This window comes from Heterocephalus glaber, unplaced genomic scaffold (assembly GCF_053883595.1).
Source record: "Heterocephalus glaber isolate CG9 unplaced genomic scaffold, H.glaber_assembly_v1.0 deba00001533, whole genome shotgun sequence".
NCBI classification, from domain to species: Eukaryota; Metazoa; Chordata; class Mammalia; order Rodentia; family Bathyergidae; genus Heterocephalus; species Heterocephalus glaber.
In genome coordinates, this window is record NW_028258331.1 from 334,292 (window position 1) to 355,205 (window position 20,914).

The 20,914-nt window shown below is 38.7% G+C and overlaps 1 long non-coding RNA gene across 9 annotated transcripts in view; it reads left to right on the plus strand.

The window, feature by feature from the left end:
• LOC106008269 (uncharacterized) overlaps positions 1-20,914 on the plus strand; it is a 223,593-nt gene that overhangs the window by 87,796 nt on the left and 114,883 nt on the right. For 2 of the 9 annotated variants that reach the window (XR_015442131.1, XR_015442135.1), the window contains one exon: positions 3,170-3,242. The exons of 2 other annotated variants lie outside the window; for them this stretch is intronic. This is a non-coding gene — a long non-coding RNA (uncharacterized LOC106008269). Of the gene's footprint in view, positions 1-3,169; positions 8,568-20,914 lie in introns of those variants that run through there. 5 more of the 9 variants (XR_015442132.1, XR_015442134.1, XR_015442129.1 and 2 more) reach the window with 4 other exon arrangements.

The window sequence follows — 20,914 nt, forward strand, 5'->3', positions numbered from 1 at the left end:
TATTCTCAACTAAACAACAAGATGTTTCTCTTCCTGGACAGGAGTAATATTGTAAAGAAAGCCTATGAAAGTAAGACGTATCTGTTTAGAGAAATCTTTACCTAGGTTCCAAATTTTTACTTGAGCAAGAAAAGTTCAATTGTATTCAAACTACCTTAATATTACTTATCTATAGTAATCATAACGTGTCACTCATCTCTTAATCAACAGATAGTTAATGAAGCTAGGTAAAAACATCTGAGAACAAAGAATATGCAGAGAAACCATATACCTGCACACAATGTGGGAAAGCCTGCAGTTACTATAACTCCTTTCAAGGATGTGAAATTATCCACACTGGAGGGAATATGGAAAAATCTTTACTCATTGTAGTTCTTTTGAAGTGCATAAAAGCACTCATAGCAGAGAGAAACCATTTAAATATACAGAATTAAGACAATCCTTTTGGTTTGCACTGTTTAAAAGACAAATGACAATGCATGGCCCTAAAATTTGCAAATTTTGTAGAAAATCCTTGTTTTGGTTGCTTTCTTACTGTTGGAGCAAAGTACTCGACACCCACAAGTTTAAGGGGAAGTTTATTTCAGCTTGCAATATATAGAGGTTTCAGTCCATAGTCAGCTAGCTCCAAAGGAGGACAGCATGGCTGAAATGTATGGCAGAGGAGAAACAGTGCTTGTTACAGAGACAGAAAGAAAGAAAGAGAAAGAGAGAAAGAAAGAAAGAAAGAAAGAAAGAAAGAAAGAAAGAAAGAAAGAAAGAGAGAAATAGTCTTACTGTCTTACTTCTGGCTTTTTTTTAATCCAGGCCATAAGCCTATTTGTTGATCTGACACACACACACACACACACACACACACACACACACACACACACAGTGTGGTTTCTTCCTCTTCAGTAATTCCTTCAGCCACATCCAGAACTATGTAAAACCAATCATTAGACTAATCCAATATCACATAGCCATATTCCAATCACCTCCTGAAAGCCTCACCTGTGAGTTCATAAGGCACTGGATGGATATCTTGATATGTCATAAAAAACCTGTTAAAATATGAAAATTTTTACACTAGAGAGAAGAGTTATGATGTAAATAATGTGCATTCTTTACATTTCAGTGACCTTAGTTCTTTTAAATGTCATAGAACTTCTCACACTGAAAAAATCATGAATGTGCTAAATGTAGGAAAGTCGGCTTTTGGAAGACCTAAAACACACATGATAGTGGACAATGGACTGTATGATATGAATTTTGTGAAAAACATCCAAGTTCTCTTCTAAGCCATGAAGGAATTCTAATGAGGGGAAACCATATGATGCGAGACTATGTGGAAAGTCTGTCAATGATAATGGATCTTTGGAAGTTCATAGAAGTACTCACAATGAAGAGAAACCCTATAAGTGTAAGCAATGTGGGAAAGCCTTCAGGGTGTCTAGCTCTTTACATGTCCATGAAAGAATTCACATGGCAGAGAAACACTATGAATGTAAGCAATATGGGAAAGCCTTTGGGTGTACTCCTTCTTCTGTACCCCATAGAAGAACTCACAGTAGACAAATACTATGAATGAAAGAATGTGGGCTGTTGCAACCACTGTGGAAATCACAATGGAGATACCTCAGTGAACTAGGATTTGAAGTGCTCTCTGACCCAGATAATGCCCTGCTGGCTATCTTCCCACAGTGATATATGTGCACCCATGTTCATAGCAGCATAGTTTGTGACAGCTAAAACTTGGAACCAGCCCAATTGCCCATTAATTGGAGACTGGACAAAGAAAATATGGTTTTCTATATAATGGAGTAAAGAATGAGAAATGAGAGGCATTTATGGCTAAATGGATGCATATTAAAGCAATACTCTTAAGTGAAATAAATAGGACACATGTGCAAAATACCAAGTAATTTCTCTGGTGTGAGAAAATGAAAGTGTAAATAAAGACTAAAAGGTAAAATAGATAATGTGACTTCTCCTATTCCTTTAAACATTTTCTTCCTTTTTCACGATATCAATTATATATTTTGATGCTTATTTAAACTTTTAGAAAAAACATGGAAACAAAGTCTTTGTAAATATGGAAGAGTGGAGGTGGTGAAGGGGAGGGTGGTGGAATGGGGAAAAATAAGAACCAAGATACATCATATAAAAGTACAAGATCCGAATGATGAATGTAACTGTATTGTATACCTAAAATGTACCAATAAACTACATGGAAAAAAATAGATAATGTGAAATAGTAAGAATAGGGGCAAAGGGAAATTGGGAGGGGTAAGGGAATGGAAAGAAGGGAATGGAATTAATATGATAAAAAGAATAAATGGAAACAATGTCTTTGTAAATAGAGAGGGGTGGAGGGGTTGAAGGGTGAGGAGGGGAATGAGGAAAAAAATAACCAAGACAGAGTATGTAAAGGATCAATTTCTCAATGATGAATGTGATTATATTGTATACCTAAAATGTACCAATAAAATTATTAATATAAAAATAAAATAAATAAATTACAAAAAAAGAATATAAGAAATCTTTTCTATATTGATTTTCTTGTCAAGTAAACAAAAGAGCTCAGGCTATAGAAACCCTTCAATGTACGCAGTTTGGGGAAGCTTTCATCTGAAAACTTCCTAGTGATGAGATTTATTAATGTATGGAATGTGGGGAATATTTCAGGTCTCTAGTTTAAATCCATGAAATTATTCTGACTTGAGAGGAATTTGATAATGTAAGTAACATAGGAAAGCCTTCAGATATTGTCAATATTTAAGATGCCACTCTCACTTTTCTCTCTCATTAGAGAGAAAGCCTAAAGATGTAAATAGAGTGGAATAAACTTTACTAATTCTCGTTCTTTTTAATTACTAGAAAGTGATCAGATCACAGTAGAGGAAAAAACCCTGTCAATGTGAGGAAATGTTTATTTTGATTGAAAGTATATAAGGCAAGTTCCAGTGTGAAATGTAGAGAGACCTTATGAATATAAATTTTCTTAGGTAAAACTTTGACTCTTTCAGTTCATTTCTAATACATGAAAGGAGTGACATTACAGAAAGTATTTTCAATATATAACATTTTTCCCATATTATTTTAGATAAAATGAACTGTCTTTATTCCAATATAAGTTAGAAAATATGGTTATGGTACATAAGTAACTTGTTTTTCTCATTTCTCATAGTAATGGTTTAAAATTGAGGACAATGATGGATCACAGTTTGTACAAGGCTGCACTAGAAAAAATCTTCATCAATGTAAGAAACATGGGAATTACTTCTGGGGGAAAAATGAAATTTAGTAAAGTGTGAAGTCCTCAAAGGTATAGGTAGTTTTTAATTAAGGGAAGGAGTTACACTGGAGTCAAAACTCTTGAATGTAATGAATTGTGAAAGAATGTAGTATATAAGGAAGTATTTTATGACTTGGCCTAATTTCAAAGACAAGAAATGAATCATACTGAGAAGAAATTATATATGTGTGTGTGTGTGTGTGTATAGCTACAAGATGATAGTTCATTTCTTGTAGGTATGTTTAAAAGCATGAAAGGACACTGTATAAAACCCTCTTAATGACTGTAAATAGTGTGGGAAGATTGTGCATATTTTGCAAGTCTGAAGATAATTTGTAGTCCACATTGGAGATGGACATTATGAATGTCAGTTATGTGGGAAAGCCTTTGATTGCCTCAGTTGATTTTTAAGGCAAGAAAGTCCACAGTACAAAGAAACCCAATAAGAAATGTTTGAAAGATTTCATTTCATTACCAATCACTATTGACACATATGACTAATCACATATGACAACACACCACAGTAAAGCTTATGAATTGGTATCTCATATTGCCAGTTCTTTTTGTATGCCATAAACAGGCTCATTGAAGAAAATGCTGTGGATGTAAATAGTAAGGGGGAGGCTTTCACTATTTCACTTAATTTCATGTAAAAACGTAGTACTTAATAAAGAGGAGCCCTATAAATATAAGAAATTTTGGAATGTCTGGAAATTTTTTAGTTTCTTTCAAATTTATATTATTTAAACAAGATAAAATCCATATCTGATTAGCATCCAAACCATTTCATTTCTCACAGAAGCTTTCCAGCTATCTTCTTACCTGAAATAAGGCACCCTTTTATAAGATAACTGGGGGGGGGGCTCTAAGGTCTTCTCCTGGTGTGTCAGGTCACCGGGAGGGGAGGGGACTCACAGGAGGGGATGAAATCCACAGAGAAAAATCCATTTTTTAGTATCCTACTGACTGTATTTTAGGCATAGCTTTGTAGGAAGCTGGGGATTAGGGTACTCTTTTGCCCAGTGGTCTGAATGTCTGCAGCAAAAGAAGGTGCTAGATAGGTGTGAGGCAGAGCCTTTGACAGGTTTTCCAGCTGGGGGTTGAACTAGGTAGGCCAGGAGTTGATATTTGACTTTAGTTTGTTTTACTTGTAGAGTTCTCTGTTCTCTCATTTTGTTATTAGAACTTTAAAGACCATACATATATATGTTTTTTATGTGGTGTTTTGGGTCCATTTTTTGATTTTTGGAGCTTCTTCCAGAAAAATCTGGATAAGATTGGGAGATGAAGTTGAGGTGTAGGTGAATTACACCTTCAAGAGAGTTAGGGTGGGTTTTTGTATGTATAATCATGGCCTCTGAAAGGTGGTTCATAAAGAGGACTGAGATTTCAACTGCTTAGAGGGTAATTTCTCTGAGGTGCTTGTAGTTGACCTGTTTACCTCTATTTTTTCTATTCCTGCCAGGAAGCAAATGAACATATGTTCACAATCTGTCCTAGCAGTTACCAAGTTGATAAGTCCAATTGAACTGTCAGGGTGTAGCCCTGGGTATTGCTCAGGCTGCCTGTGTTGGTGTTGAAGGTAGAGCTTATTGGAATGGTTTTCAACCCACTTCCAAATACACTCCTCTTTGTCATCAGTAGGAGTGGACAATAGTATAAGGTAAATATCTCCCCAACTGAATTCATATTTGTGAGTTAATAGGAGGAATTCTCTTCTAAATTTATTGGAATTTTCTGTGAAAAATCCTATTTTTTTGTTGGGAGTATTCTACATCAGTAATTAAGAAAGTAATGTGAATGCAAATGAACCTCTCTATACCTGCCACCTCAAGGATGAGATGAAAATAGATCTGTTGAGGTATTGTATGAGAAGAAAGTGTGCCAGAGCATGTCAGAGGGGAGAAAAGGGTTGGTTGGAGGAGAGGACTAGGGCAGAGGAGGTAGGTGGGCTCCTGGAGGTTGGAGACAAGGAGTGTTTTGAGGTTGAAGCTCTTGGTTGGTAGGGTTGCGGTTCTGGTTTAATTTGTTGAGGAACTGGGAAGTTATAGGGCTGAGGAACATCAGTGGGACAGAATTCCTCAGTAGAGTAGGGCAGAGGTAGGTAAAGATGTGATGTTGGTGGGTTTAAATTGGGGAAAGGAGATTTTGTGAGGATAGAAGGTTTTTGTTCAATGAGAAGAATTTGAAGAGAGGAGAGTAGAACAGAATGAAGGTTGCTCATGGAGAATTAAATAAAGGTTTGGACATACAGAATCTCTGTATGAGAATCATTCTGGAGAAAGTTATCAAGGTCTCAGAATTTTGCAATTGGAAGTACCTTCAGTTGGCTAGCATAATCATTTTTTGACTTTTTGCTGGGTTCATGCTGAAGAAGGGTAAAAGATCATTAAATTGGAGGGTGTTTAATATCTTCTTTTAACCCCAATTTGGAAAGGTTATGCAGGAGACAACTGAAGAGGTTGACCCTCTATGTTTTTGAGAGATAATTGGCCATCATGGTGGTGTAATAAATGCATCTGGGAATGGGAAACAGGTCCCTTCTTTGCCTCCTTGCAATTGGCTTCCTGACTGGGGTCTGTAGGCTCCCAGAGCTGGATGAGATTCTCCTGAATTCTAAGTGGAAGCATCCCCATAGTCAGAGAGCAGGAGGTCCCCCTTTTTGTGGTGTTCCCAAAAAGAGAAAAGGAGGAAGGAAAAGGGGTTAGGAAGGAAAAAGGGGAAGAGTAGATGGGTTTTCTCTGGACACCAACAGAAAATCTATTGGGCCAGAAACTTACCCTCCCAGGAATAATAATTGGTTAGTAGGTGGTGGTGGGTTTTTGTTTGGTGTCTGGGAGGATGGTTATAGGAGTGGTGTTTGAAAAAATGGAGGGCTTTTGGGGAAGGGAAGCAAGAGTTAGTTACCCAGTCAAGTGGTCACGGTTTAAAACTTGCCTCTGGATGTTTTGTGGACTCACAAAATGGTAGCCTTGGCCAGAGCATTCTCAGTCCTGCTGCAGAAGGCAGTCAAACCTGCACAATCAATTCTTTGGAAGGATGGGATATGGGGTGAAATACAGGAGGGTTTCAGGATCTAGAAGTAAGCCTGTGTAAACTGCTGTTGCCCTCTGCATTGTAGTTTGCAAAAGAGACCCTGGTCTCTACTCCTATTCCCAGGTTTTAGTGTCAGATGATGAGGAATGAGGGAACATAAACTCAACAGTTCAAGTAACCGGCTGACATGTCCTTGGGAAATCACTCAGCCTGGTGAACATCTCCTCTTTGGCCTAAGTAAAATGAAAGCTCTTTCTCTAAGGTGTTGGGTGGGCTCATTCAAACTGGTGGTGTTCTTGTACAGACTTTATCAGTAAGCAAGAAATAGGAAAACTATCTCCTATCATTTCATAGACTTTTTTTTTTGTACCGGGGATTGAACTTGGGTCCTTGTGCTTGTGAGGCATGCGGTGGAACCACTGAGCTAAATCCCCGGCCCTGACAGACTTTCAATTGACTCCAATCCTTTAACCACCTAGATGGACTGACATATACCTCAAATGATCTGGCATATAGCAAGAATCACCAATACTAGGAAGGGATGAGGCAGGTGGATCAAAATTTCACTGTCAATCTAGGCTAAGAAGAACCCACTCCAAAAAACAAATTAAAAACAACACTCTTAACTCCATCAGCAGTGCTGACAAAAGCATACAAAGAAAACAAATGCAAAAGACTCACACTTCCTGGTTCTGTTCTGCACAGGAGGCATGATGGGGTTGCCATCAGCTGAGAAGGTAATAGCACAAGAAAGCAGGTCCAGGAGTTTGGTGTTTATTTTGCACTTGTTATGTTTACCCATTGGTACACAACATGCAGTGGTGTGCATGGTTCAAGTAGGGGTGACATGCCTGCATACAGTTCAAGGGTTTGGGGGTTGTCCAGTGCTTGCCCAGGGGGCCAGAAAAAAGATCATAATGAGTTGGTTTTCTTTTCTTTTTTATTCTTTCTTGCCACAATCCCGGGAAGCTATGATCTACACTGCCAGCCATTTTGCATTTTGTTACTGTTTTATTCTTTGATTACTTCTTTGTCCCTGAGACAAGGTCTTGCTAAGTAAGTTGTCCACTGTGCCCTGATCTAGCATTGTTCCTCTCTATGATACCAGAGAACTGAGGATGCCATGGGGTGTGAAATTCACATGTGATTTCTAGAGATTTCATCAATCTTCTAAGGATATTAGAAGTAAAATGGCTTTTGTTGTCTGAATAAGGAATCATGGTTTCCAATAGTACTTTTACAATGTTGTTGGTGGTGGCACTAGGTAATGGGATGGCTTTGACCCAGTTAGTTAAATGGTCAATCATAACTATCAAGTATTTTAGATGGCCTACTTTGGGCATTTCTGTATAATTAATTTGGATACTCTAAAATGGCCTTATCCCAGGGTTTCTTTCTCACAAAAATTGTTTCTTTATTGCCTGTTTATTCACCTTTTTGGTAATAGGACAGCCTTGTGTATTCTATTTAGCCATGATATATGCTTATCTCCTTACACCCATAGTTCCACACATAGCCTGGGCTACCCAATGGCTTACCTGATGTAACTAGTCTGAGAGCTCTCTCATGATAGGCTTGGAAGCACTGCTTTTCCCTCTGGCTGGAGCCATCTCATTTCAGGTGATCTAGAGGTCTCTAGTTTTGCTAGTTGTTCTTCTATGGAGTGAATATCAGCACAACTGATGGGGAGGTGAAAACAAGGATGAAGTAGAAAACTGGGGCTTCTGATTGGAGGGCTGACTTCTTTTGCAGTGTCATCTCTTATCATGTTTCCCTGGGCTTCCAATAAATATTCTCTTTTCTTCTTGGCACACATACTACAGCTATTTCTTCATGCAACATTGGTTTTCCAAGACCTGAGTGATTACTTCTTTGTGAGCTAGGTCTGGTCTTTTTGTATAATCAGACCTTGTTCAGCCCAGATCTTTCCAAAGTTATGTACCATTCCAAAAGCATACTCAACATCAGTATAAATAGTTCTTTCCCTTTCCTTTAAGAACTTTAGGTCTTGACCAGTGAAAGAGATTAGAAGATGCAGAAACAACACCAGACACACTCAGCCATCTCATCCTTGATAAAGGAGCCACACACCCTCACTGGAGGAAAGATAGCCTCTTTAATAAATGGTGGGGGAAAAATTGGGCTTCAACTTGCCAAAGATTAAAACTAGACCTGTATCTCTCACCATGCACTAAACTAAAATCAAAATGGATTAAAGATCTAAATATTAAAATAGAAACTCTGAACCAGTTGGAACAGAGGTTGGGTAGAACCCTTGAAGATATCGGTGTAGGAAAAGATTTTATGAACAAAACCTCAGTTGCCCATGAACTAGCACAAACAATCAACAAATGAGATCTCTTCTTATTAAAAGGCTTCTGCACAGCAAGAGAAACTGCCAGCAGTGTGAAGAGACAACCCACAATGTGGGAAAAAATCTTCACCTACTCTTCCTCAGACAAAGGTCTACTATCTCAAAGCTATAAAGAACTTAAAAAGATCAGACCTCCCAAATTTAAAGACCCAATCCAAAAATGGGCATCTGAAATGAACAGACATTTCTCAGACAAAGAAGTAGAAATAGCAAATAAATACATGAAAAAATGTTCAACATTACTGGTCATTTGAGAGATGCAAATGAAAACAATATTGAGATTCCACCTTACTCCAGAAAGAATGGCTGCTATCATGAAATCAACCAATAACAAATGCTGGTGGGGCTGTGTGGAAAGAGGAACCCTGCTGCACTGCTGGTGGGAGTGTAGACTGGTGCAACCACTGTGGAAATCAGTATGGAGATACCTCAAAGAACTAGGACTGGAAGTCCCATTTGACCCTGCTATTTCACTGCTGGGGATCTTCCCCAAAGAATTAAAAGAATCGTACCACACTGATATATGTACTCCCATGTTCATAGAAGCACAGTTTGTGATAGCTAAAACTAGGAAAAAGCCCAAATGCCTATCAACTGGAGACTGGATCAAGAAAATGTGGGGTTTTTTTTATAACATAGAGTACTACTCAGCCATAAAAAATGAGAAATTAGAGACATTTATAGCTAAGTGGATGCACATTGAGGCAATACTCTTAAGTGAAATAAATAGGACACACATGAATAAATTCCGAATAGTTTCTCTGGTGTGAGAAACTGAAAGTGTAAATAAGGACTAAATGTATAATAGGTAATATGAAATAGGAAGAAAAGGGTCAAAGGGGAAGGAAGTGGGAGGGCTAGAGGAAAGGATGAAGGGATGAATATGAGAAAATGGAAAAATAGGAACAAAATCTTTGTAAATAGGGAGGACTGGAGGGGTTGAAGGGAGGCCTGGGCAAGGGTAAAAAATAAGAACCAAGAGAGACTATGTAAAGGTGCAAATCTCCAATGATGAATGTCATTATAGTGTATACCTAAAATGTACCATTGATTAGAATGAATAATCAATAATGTAAAATAGGAAGAAAAGGTCCAAAGGGGTAGGGGTAGTGGGAGTGACAGGGGAAAGGAAAGAAGGGAAAGGAAAAATGTTGAGAAATGGAAAAAATGGAAATAAAGTCTTTGTAAATAGGGCAGGGTGGAGGGCACGAAGGGAGGGCTAGGAATGGGGAAAAAATAAGAACCAAGATGCATTATGTAAAGTTACAATTCCCAATGAGAAATGTAATTTTGTTGTATACCTACAATGTACCAATAAAGAACTTAATAAAAAAAAAAAAAGAACTTTAGGGCCTGGGCTAGGGATTTAGCTCAGTGGTTCCAGCGCCTGTCTCGCAAGAGAAAGGTCCCAAGTTCGATTCCCAGTAACAACAAAAAAAAGAACTTTATGGCCTGATTTAGTGTGAATTACTCACAGGTTACAGCTGACCAATTATTTCAGTCTTTCTATTTCAACGACTGTGAGATGTTCCCTGTTTATAACAGAGAGCCAATCATGCTTCTATCCTTCAAAGATCTGGGAACAACCATGCATGAAAATTTTAAATCTGGTTGAAAAAGAACGTATTCTGGGATTGTGTGGAACCTTTGTCTGATAATCTGTGAGGTCCATACAACAGTGATCCACAGTACTTTGGGTCTTATCCCCGAGGAGGAATTTCATAGGGTTTAGGGTGTTATCAGAGCTAAGGGTGAGATTATTTCTTTCTAACAAAGAAGTTTGTAATTTAATATCTGGGAGTGGGTTAGCCATCTTCTTATCTTTTTTGGGAGGATTGCTCAGGCTTGATGTGGTGTGCTGACCACTAAGGCCAGCCAAAGGTCAATTTTATGGTTTCCTTAGTCAATATGGCAGTCATCACAACTGACTGTATACACTCTTGCCAGCCTGAAGTTGCTGGGTCCAGTAGCTAAGGGTGGTCTTTTACTTCCATGTTCCTGAGTTAAGATCCTGAGGGCTATTCCCTTATTTAAGTTGACAAATAGATGAGAGGGTTTTTCAAGTAAGAGTAATGTTAGTGCAGAGGCAGTAATGAGGGATTTCTATAAATTGGATCACTTCTGCTTTCCAAAGAAGAGTGTTTGATTGCTCTTCCAATACTTCACAATATAAGCCTTTGGTTTTCAAGGCACATGCACAGCCAGTCCCTAAAACTTTCTAAATTCCTTTTTAGGACTGGGTAGAGGCATGTTAGTAATCCTCTCCACCTGCTCAGGACCTAGCCTAGGATTATTGATTCACACTATTTGGGAAAAATTCAGATATACATTGATGATTTTAACTCAAATGTATTGACTCATCCTTGTCATTTTTTTCTGTTTTTGGTTCCCTTTCTTTCTAGTGTTTAATTGCTTGGCCTGCCGATGGTTTCTTTCTGTTGATGATCTTTAGTGTTAGTCTTCATTATCTCTTTCTAAAATATTCTTTGGGGGATTTTGTAGAGCTGGGTTGGTGGTCATGAATTTCTTCAGTTGTTCTTTGTCATGGAAGTATTTTATTTCTCCATTGAATTTGAAAGATCAATTTGAAGAGTACGTCAATCTGGGTTTGAGTTTGTTTTCTTTCAGAACCTGAAATACTTCACTCTAAGCTCTCTTTGACTTAAGGCTCTGCATTGAAAAGCATGATGTGATTCTGATAGGCTTTCCTTTTTTTTTTTTTTTTTGTACCAGGGAATGAACTTGGAAACCTGTGCTTGTGAGGCAGAAGCCAGAACCACTGAGCTAAATCCCTGGCCCATGATAGGCTTTCCTTTGTAGGTGATTTATTTTGGGTTTTGTTTTGTTTTGTTTTCTCTAGCAGCTTTTAATATTCTCTTAATGTTCTGAATTTGTCAGATCTTGATAATTATATGCCTTGGTGTAGATTTATTTTGCTTGTGGCTAATTGGAGTTATATATACCTCTCTTATTTCTGTATCAAATTCTTTTTCAATGTTTGGGAAATTTTCAACTATTAATTCTTTGAAAAGGCTTTTTATGGGATTTGCACTATTTCTAACTTTCTCCCTGATCTAGATCAATCTTATATTTTTCTTCTTTGCATCATCTTGTGATTTTTGGACTGATTTTCCATTGTATTATTTCAATTTTAAGGTATCTTTCTTCTCATGGTTAACAGCAATCCTGTTTTCTAGTTCAGAAATTCTGTCCTCACCTTTGTTCAATCTATTGTGCATAATTTCAATGGAATTTTTAATCTCCTGCGTATCTGTTTAATGCTATTTCATGAATTCTATTTCTTTCCTATGTTGAGCATTCATGGTTTCTATCATTTTCTTAAGCACCAATATTTTTAAAAAGTGTCTACCCTAGATTAATTGAGCATGTGTTTCATTTTGTTTGTCATTTCTTTTTTTATCCAATAATTTATTTTTCTCTATAACCTCATGAATCTTTTGTAATTCTGATTTTACATTTCAAAAATTTCAGGTATTTTGATACTGGTGGATGACACTGTGTAGTTTGCTTATTTAATTAGAGCATGGAGCAACTGGGTGTAATGATGCTCTTCAGACAACAGTGCTTGCCCCATGTTTTAGTCCCAGCAGATTTCCTACTCATGTCTGAAGCACTTTTGTTTCTGGACTTCTGCTCTTGACTTTGTTTCCTATAGGACATCCCTAACTCATGACATGAGAACCCTGTCCTGTCAATACACGCCATCTACTCCTTCACCAAGGAGGTGATCCCTCATGGGCTCAAGCTTCCACCTTGAGCACTAGTTACCAAAAACCACCTCAATGGGCTCTGATCTCCTGCTCAGTGCTAGAGCACAAGGGTAAAAGAAAAACTCAAAGAAAAAATTGAAGAGACAGAGAATTGGGGATCAAGAATGGGCAGTGCTGATTAACCAGAAAAAGACCCTGGCCAGACAACCCCCCTAATTGTCCAGATGTCTTCTTTCTTTTTCTTTTTTTCCTCTATTTTTCCTTCTCCTGATTGTCAGGCTTTTTCTTTCTTTCTTTTTCTTTTTTCTTTATTTTTTTTACAATTTTAACCTGTTTTATTTTATTTGGTCACTTAACATCACAAACAAAATAGCATCATATTACACACTATGTTATGAGTTTCAAAGAAAAGTTAATATAGTTTCTAACTTCCCTATTGCTGATAGCTAGTTTTGTTCTTGTCTTGGTTCTTTAATGCTTTCTTTTTCTCTTGTCTTCAAGAGTTTCCTAAAGTTTGTGTGATCTTCCTGTGTGCTCTGGCCTCACTTCTAACATTTCCCTATTCTGCTACCTATCTATTGCTTCCTTTCCAACTTCTTCTAAATCCCCATCCCAAAGGGTAAACCTACTATATGGAAGAGTTTATTCACTATAAACATATTTTGGGCTGATCCTCAATTTTGATTTAATTCACATTGTTAAAGGTGTTAGATTAAAAACTACCACCAATTGTCAATTTCTAATCTGTACTTTACACTATTATTATTGCTGATTGTATCACTTGGGCTAAGGTGTTGTCATTAATCTAATCAGGTATCTTCTGGTATAATGAAAATGAAATTGCCCCGGAGTCATTAGAGACTCAAAACCTTAAGACCCACTATATATGGAAGACATTTCTGAGAAGAAATCATTCCATAAGTGGCTTAAATACAAGCAACAAAGATACCTACAATAATGAATTTGAAACTATCAACCCAGGAACTCAACCAAGGACAGTATCAACAACAAAAATAAAAATGAGAAGACATTTATTAAGGCACAGCCCCAGACCTCCAGCTCACCAATGACAAACTCTGGGGGAAATGAGGTGGAAAATCTGATAATCAGACACCTGAACACCCTAAACTGATAACACAAGAAGTAATGAAACAGAAGAAAGAGGCTCTAGAAAAATTCAAAACAGAAATAATATCCCAGATAACTACAGAGATGGTGAGCAGAATGAAAGACATGATTAGAGACTCTAGAACAGAAACAGATGAGTTCAGAATAAGAGGGATCTCTTAAAAATAGTAATGGGCCATGAGAAAGCAATCCAACAGCTCCTAGATGATGCAAAGAAGAAAAATATAAGATTGATAGGAGTGAACGAAAAAGCAGGAGAAAGTACAAATGACATAACTGTTCACAGAATTAATAACAGAGAACTTCTCAAACAGAGCAAAAGAAATTGGCATAAAGATAAGTGAGGCATATAGGACTACAGCTAGCCATGATCAAAAAATCTACACCTAGATATATAATAATCAAGATCCCAGAAACCCAACAGAAGAGCAAAATACTACAAGCATTTAGAGAAAAGAAACAAATCATATCCAAAGGAAAGCCCGTCAGAATCAGAGAAGACTTTTCAACACAAACCCTCAAATCAAGGAGAGCTTGGGATGAGGTATTTCAAGCCCTAAAAGAAAACGACCTCCAACCTAGACTGATGTATCCTCCAAAACTATCTTTCAACATTGATGGGGAAATAAGATGCTTCCATGATAAAGAACATCTGAGAAACTTCATAAATACCAAACCACCCCTCCAAACAATTCTAAAAAATATCCTAGTAAAAGAAAATGAAGGTCACACTCCATACTCCATGAGGCCCAGCAGAGCAAATCCATCAGACAAGACAAGAAATTAAAAGGAAATGGAGAAAAAAATTAAAAAAGAGCAAACAACAGGAAAATAACATGATGATATGGCCTAGATCTCAAGGCCCTCTCTACAACATCATCAACTGATCCAGCAGTACCAATGATGGTGGCTAGAAAACAGGTTTCCTTTTCAGGTGACTCAGGGGCCAGCCTCTCTGTTCTTTTTTTCCATTAAGTTTATTGGTAAAATTTTGGTTATGCAATACAGGTACATTCATCATTGGGATCTTGTACCTTTACATGGCATATCTTGGTTCTTATTGTTTCCCCATTACCCTGCCCTCCCTTCAACCCCTCCAACCTTCCCAATTTACAAAGACTTTGTTTCCATTTTTTTCCATTTCTAATATTTTTCCCTTCTTTCCTTTCCCGTACCCCTCTCACTCTCCCTACTTCTTTAGACCTTTCCTTTCTATTACACAATATCAATTATATATTTTGATCCTTATTTACACTTTTAGTTTTTCACACCAGAAAAATGACATGGTACTTACACATGTGTGTCCTATTTATTTCTTTTAAGAGTATGGCCTCAGTGTGCATCCACTTAGCTATAAATGCCTCTAGTGTCTCATTCTGATATGATACGCTCTGTTCTTATTGAATATTCAGGACCTTTGCTCCCCTCCTCTATCTCAGTTGTTGGAATGAAAGCCCAAACAGAAATACCAGCCAAGATTCCACCACATAGTGTTCTTTAGGCCATATAAGTTTAGTTCATCATTTCTTAGTTAATGCCCCAGTGCCCTATGACCTTTTTGGGAAGGGATATCCATCATCATTTGAAGAAATATATGTACTACTAGTGGTACCCCTAGTGAGATCTCCCCTCAGAAATGATCCAACTCATCAAATCACAAGTTGACCCTATTGTTTGGGACACAAAAAATCCCTTCAATAGACTTATACCACCAACCACTCAAAATATCCCTGAGGGACCCTACTGAAGCTGTCACAGTCAACCAATAGACCTGTAGCGCCACCAGCCATCTTGAACTTCAGCCCATTATCAACTACCTACTTAATCCAAAATTTTTCATCCCTACCCACTCACCCCACAACACTGCCGTCCATATATATATATATATATAATATATAATATATATATATATAATATATAATATATATATATATATATATGACTGATAGCTTTTTCCAATTAGTCTAGAATCTCCAAAAGATTATTGAATCTGTTGTTTCCACACACCCAGGGGTCCTCCCCTACACCCTACTCTCTTATATCCCCCCAATACTCAATACTTTACTGTTTTAGACTTCAAACTTGCCTTCTTTAATGCTTTCCCTTCAGCCCTGACTCCCAACAACTGTTCAGCTTTACCTGGGCAGACCTCATATCTCAGCTCACCTAACCACTCACATGGACAGTTCCCCAGGAATTATGGGATAGCCCTCACTTTTTTGCCAAACATTACAAAAGGACCTCCAACCCTTCAACCTGCCTATGTGAATGAACTTTGGCTTTGAAGCCCCTCAAATTGAGTACATCCTACATTATTTCTCTCCTGGAATTCTTGAGGAGAATGGGACACCATGTCTCAAAACAAAATCCCAGCTGGTTTAAGAAGAGGTCAGATAGCTCAGCCTTCAACTTGCCCCTACCACTTGCCACATTCCCCTCTCCTGAAAACCGGCTATTACAAATCTTTCTTTTCCACCACAAAATGAGATCTCCATTCCTTCCTGAGGCTTATTAGCTATTTTAGGCTTTGGATCCCAAATTTCTCATGCATTCCAAAACTTCTCTATGAGCCTTACCATGGAGATCCCTGAGAAAAAATGCCAGGAAGGGATTTAATTCCCATTTCCTTTTAGGTCCTCAAGTAGGAACTCTTTAAGGCTCTTGCTTTCACCCTACCCAATCCTAATTAAACTTTCTCTTTCTAGCCAGCAAGAAAGGACAAGCATTAGGGCTATTTTCACAATCAGCTAGAGACTCCCACTAGCCTCTTGCTTACTTTTGCAAAGAACTAGGCTTTGTAATGAGGTTGGCTTCTCTGTTTACAGGTCTACTGTCAGCTTTACTCCTTATCCTTGAGACCCAAATAATTACCCTCTACTGGGCTGGGGATTTACCTCAGTGGTGCCGGTGCCTGCCTTGCAAGCACAAGGTCCCGAGTTCAATCCCCAGTACCAAAAAAAAATTACTTTCCACCAACCCTTACAGATACACTCTTCATGGAACCTCTCTAAACTTCTCAGCCATTCTGGTTTAACTGTTCTCTCTCTGGCCTGTGTTCTCCTGCCTGAGTCTTACAACTCTCAGTCATCTCCTGCTTCTCATCTTACCAAAACCCTGTCAACCTCCTCCCCACACCAGACTCTCCAGACTCCACCCCCCAGCATATGTGCATTGAGCACCTTGATTTTACTCTCATGCACTTCACATCACATAACCTCAGAATATGGTCCAGATTTTCCCAACTGGTTTATTGATAAAAGTCTTTAAAATACCACCCCATCCTAGGCAGGGTACACCATCATTGATGGCTATCATAGCCAATTCCCCTACCCTCCTTGAGAAATAATAAGGTTGAGAGCCCTCCCCACAGGGACAACTTCACAGCAGGCAGAATTCATCACACTCACTAGAGCTCTTTCTCTCACAAAAGAAAAAAATCATCAATATTTACACAAACTCCAAATATGCATATAGTATCCTACAGTCAAAGTACTAAATATGACGAGAGCAGGGATTCCTAACTGCAAAAACTTCCCTATACAAAATGTGTCTCTAATTTAAAACCTAGAACTGGCTCTTCTACCCCATAGAACTGTTGTCATTTATATCAAGGATCATCAAAGACCTAACTCACCAAATAAACATCTCAGCCATTTTATTTGTGGAAATAATGAGGCTGATAGAGTAGCAAAGCAGGCAGCTACCAACCCTTTCTCCATTCACTGCATTGTGTTCTTGCTTATACCTTCCTACTCACCTCAATAAATAACTATTTGAAGAAGAGAGGGCACAACCAGAGGAACAGTGGTGACTTCTATGAAAAATTGCTACTTCCTGAAAACTTGCAAAACAAATTTTATTCACCTTTCCATAACCAGTTCCATATCAGATCATCCCCTATTCTCCACTTCCCTCAGACTCACATACATATCACCTTTGGTTTAAGGACCCCCCTGCAAAAGAGTATTGCCCAATGCTTGATATGCCAAATCACCAAAACTCATAGAAATCTCACACCACCTACCTTCCTCTCCTATCAATTTTGGGGATCCTCCTTTCAGACTGACTGGCAAGTATACTTTAATCTCATGCCTCGAGTGAAAAAAGGAAAGACACCTCCTTGTCCTAGTTGACAGCTTCTTAGAATAGATAGAGAGCTTTTCTACATCAAATGAAAGATCTTCCAAAGTAGCACATATGCTACTCACTGAAATCATCCCACACTGAGGACTCCTATCCAAGCTGATAAAGGACCTGAATTTACCTCACAGATCACCCAAAAGGTAACCACCTCCCAAAATATAACTTGAAAGTTTCACATCCCATATTGATGCCAACCCCAGGTAAGGTTGAAAAGCCTAATTACTTTCACAAACAGAGCCTAAACAAATTTTTCCTGTAGGTCCACTTGGACTGGACTTCACTACACATACCCCTTTTCAAATTCAGATCTCTTTCCCATAAACCTCTTATGCCAGCCTCTTTGTGATTCTATATGGAAGTCCCCTCATTGCAATCACATTCCCTATTTCAAATTTAAACCTACCCTCCTCTCTTTTGAATTCCCTACTTAACAGCCTTTGGCATCTCATTGGGACTCTGCTGACTCCACTTTACAAGAATCCCTCAACAGCCGAGGCACCCTCACTTCTCCATCCCTAAAATCTGGAGACTGGGGATATATAAAGTTCCAAATACCTCTCAGCAATTACAACCAAAATGGATAGACCCATTTCAAGTAATCCTGACTACCATGACAGTGGCAAAATCAAAACTTCATTCCTTCTGGGTCTACTTCTCCTCTCTGAGAAAGTTTCCCCTTTTCCAGTGCACACCAACTGGACCAACATTCCTGAGGATCACCAATCTGCCTCCTGTTGCCGAAGAGAACAAAGACACAATTAGACAGTCCCATGAGCCTCTCTATTCATAACTTTACCGTTTTCTTGTCCATACTAATAGAAGAAATCCTGCATTATTTTCTCTCTTCTTCACTAGACACCATAATCCAAGACCTATGGGTACAGAAAAAAAATCAATATCTCTACTTCCTGTGTTCTCCTACTCCAATCCTTTCTTTCTCAATATCACTCATCCTCTTAACCCCTAACACATAGATACTTCCTAGATACTTCAATCAGACACTCTCTTACAGGGCTAAATTCATCCACATCTTTAAGGAACCATGCAACCACTCTGCTGGGCCTGCCTCCATAAATCCCAGATAGCAGACTCACTAATCCCTCCTCTCCCCTTGGAATATGGATAAACAGTTCTGCAGTGTTGTACTTCATCAAGACTGCCAGTCCCAGGGGCAAAGCCCTAGCTGAAGGATCTGCCATCAGACTCCCAGGGGCACTAGAGGGTATCAGACAGACCTAAAAGGCTCAGCAATGGCTGCATCAAGCCACAACTGGTCCCTCCCCAGTGGACTCAATCTACTCACCCTGCACTTTTGTGCATTTCTCAAACCTAGCAAGATACCTTTACCCCTATTAGCTCTTTAGACCCTTCCGTCTGAAAAGCTACTATTTTCTCCCACCTTCTCATCATCCTAGCTTTAACCTTATGGAAACTCTTCTATGGGTACTTGAGTACACTTACTTGCAGGGTGGTTTAAATACTATCACATCTGAATATTGATAAGATAGGGGAAAGAACCTCCTGAAACTCTTCTAGGGATACTTGGTTACACTTACTTCTGGGAAGTCTAAATTCTACCACATCTGAATATTGTCAAGGTAGGGGAAAGAACTTCCTGGAAGACATTTCCCTGGTGCATGGAGGTGCCAAAAAATGAAAATACCTCAGAACTTCCTGAAAGACAGTTCCTTGGGCCATGGATGTTCCAAAAACTATAAATTTCTCAACCTGATGGCAGAGTTTTCCTAAACCCAAAATTCACTACTTTTAATCAAAAGGGTCTTGTGATATTACAAACATCTGCCTCCCTTTCCCCCTTGACAGCTGCAACTTTTTATTCTTCCTTCCATATATGGCACAAATTTGAGGCAGCCTGAGATTTGCTTCCATACTCACCCCCAGACATCTTTCTCCTGTCCCAATTTGAACCACGTGATGCCTTACTCTAGAGATGGGCATCTTCTGCATGTGCACTGATAAAATTTGTTGCTTATAAGCTGGACAGAAACCTGTACATTAAGCCTCCTCACTCCTACCATTTCCTTAGCAATATCTTATCTACCCACCTCTATCTCCCTCAAAAGCCACATCAGTGCACAATGTGCCATACAGCTCATCCCCTTAATGGCCACCCTGGGAATAATCACAGGAACTGGGATGGGGATCAGGGACCCAGGATTCTGTTTCAGAGTTCACCAGGCTATCAAAAGAGCTCACCAAGGGACTCAGAGAAGTCTTCTACCAACTTTCACACTAGCAAGATAAGGTAGACACCCTGGATTCAGTTGCTCTCCAAAACTGCAGAGGCCTTGATGTTCTGACACCTTTACAGAATGGCATATGTGCTCTACTCCAAGAACAATGCTGCTTTTAGACCAACACACCCAGTCTCGTCAGAGATGGGGTAAAATGTATTTGTGAACAGGCTTCCAAACTGCTTGAAGGCTAGTGCAATGATCTATTTCCCCTTTCTCTTCATTGGATCCTCCCTCTCCTGGCTCCCTAATGTGTATTACTCTTTTCCCTCTTTTTCTCTTATTCTTTGTCTCATTACTTTTTCTCTTATTACTTATTACTTTTCTCTTATTATTTTTTCTCTTATTACTTCTTTCCTTATTGCTTTCTCTTATTAGTCTTTTCCTTACTTTTCTTCCCTGTATAATTAATCTATTCCAAACATAATTTTCAAGAAACAATAGCAGCAATCTCCCAGGCAACTACTCAAGGATATCTCAAAATGCCTTTCCTTCTCCAAAACATTTTTTAAAATCCCCATTTGTAACCCCATCTTAACAGGAAGTAGCCAAGAAAAGAACAATAACCATTTTTCCTCTACCCCTTTAAAGCCAAGAATGATATAACCCAGACAGGGACACCACCAGTTTGAATGAGCCCACCTGCCATCTTTGAGAAATGTGGGTTTCATTTTACTTAGATCATAGAGGATATGTCAGTAGTTCACAGAATACACATCAGGAGGCCAGAAGCAGTCCCTTGAGGACATGTCAGTAGGCCACAGGGGATATGTTCAGTAGGTTCTTAACAGTCTCCTAAGGACATGTCAGCACGTTACAGAAGATATACAGGACAAATAAGAAACCCAAAAACCTGCCTTTCTTTTGAGCCAGCCCCTCAAAAGGCCAAAACAGTGTAATAAAAATGTTTCTTAGCATGGAAGAGATACCATTTCTGTTCTCCTCACACAGAGAGATCACTCTTAGGTTT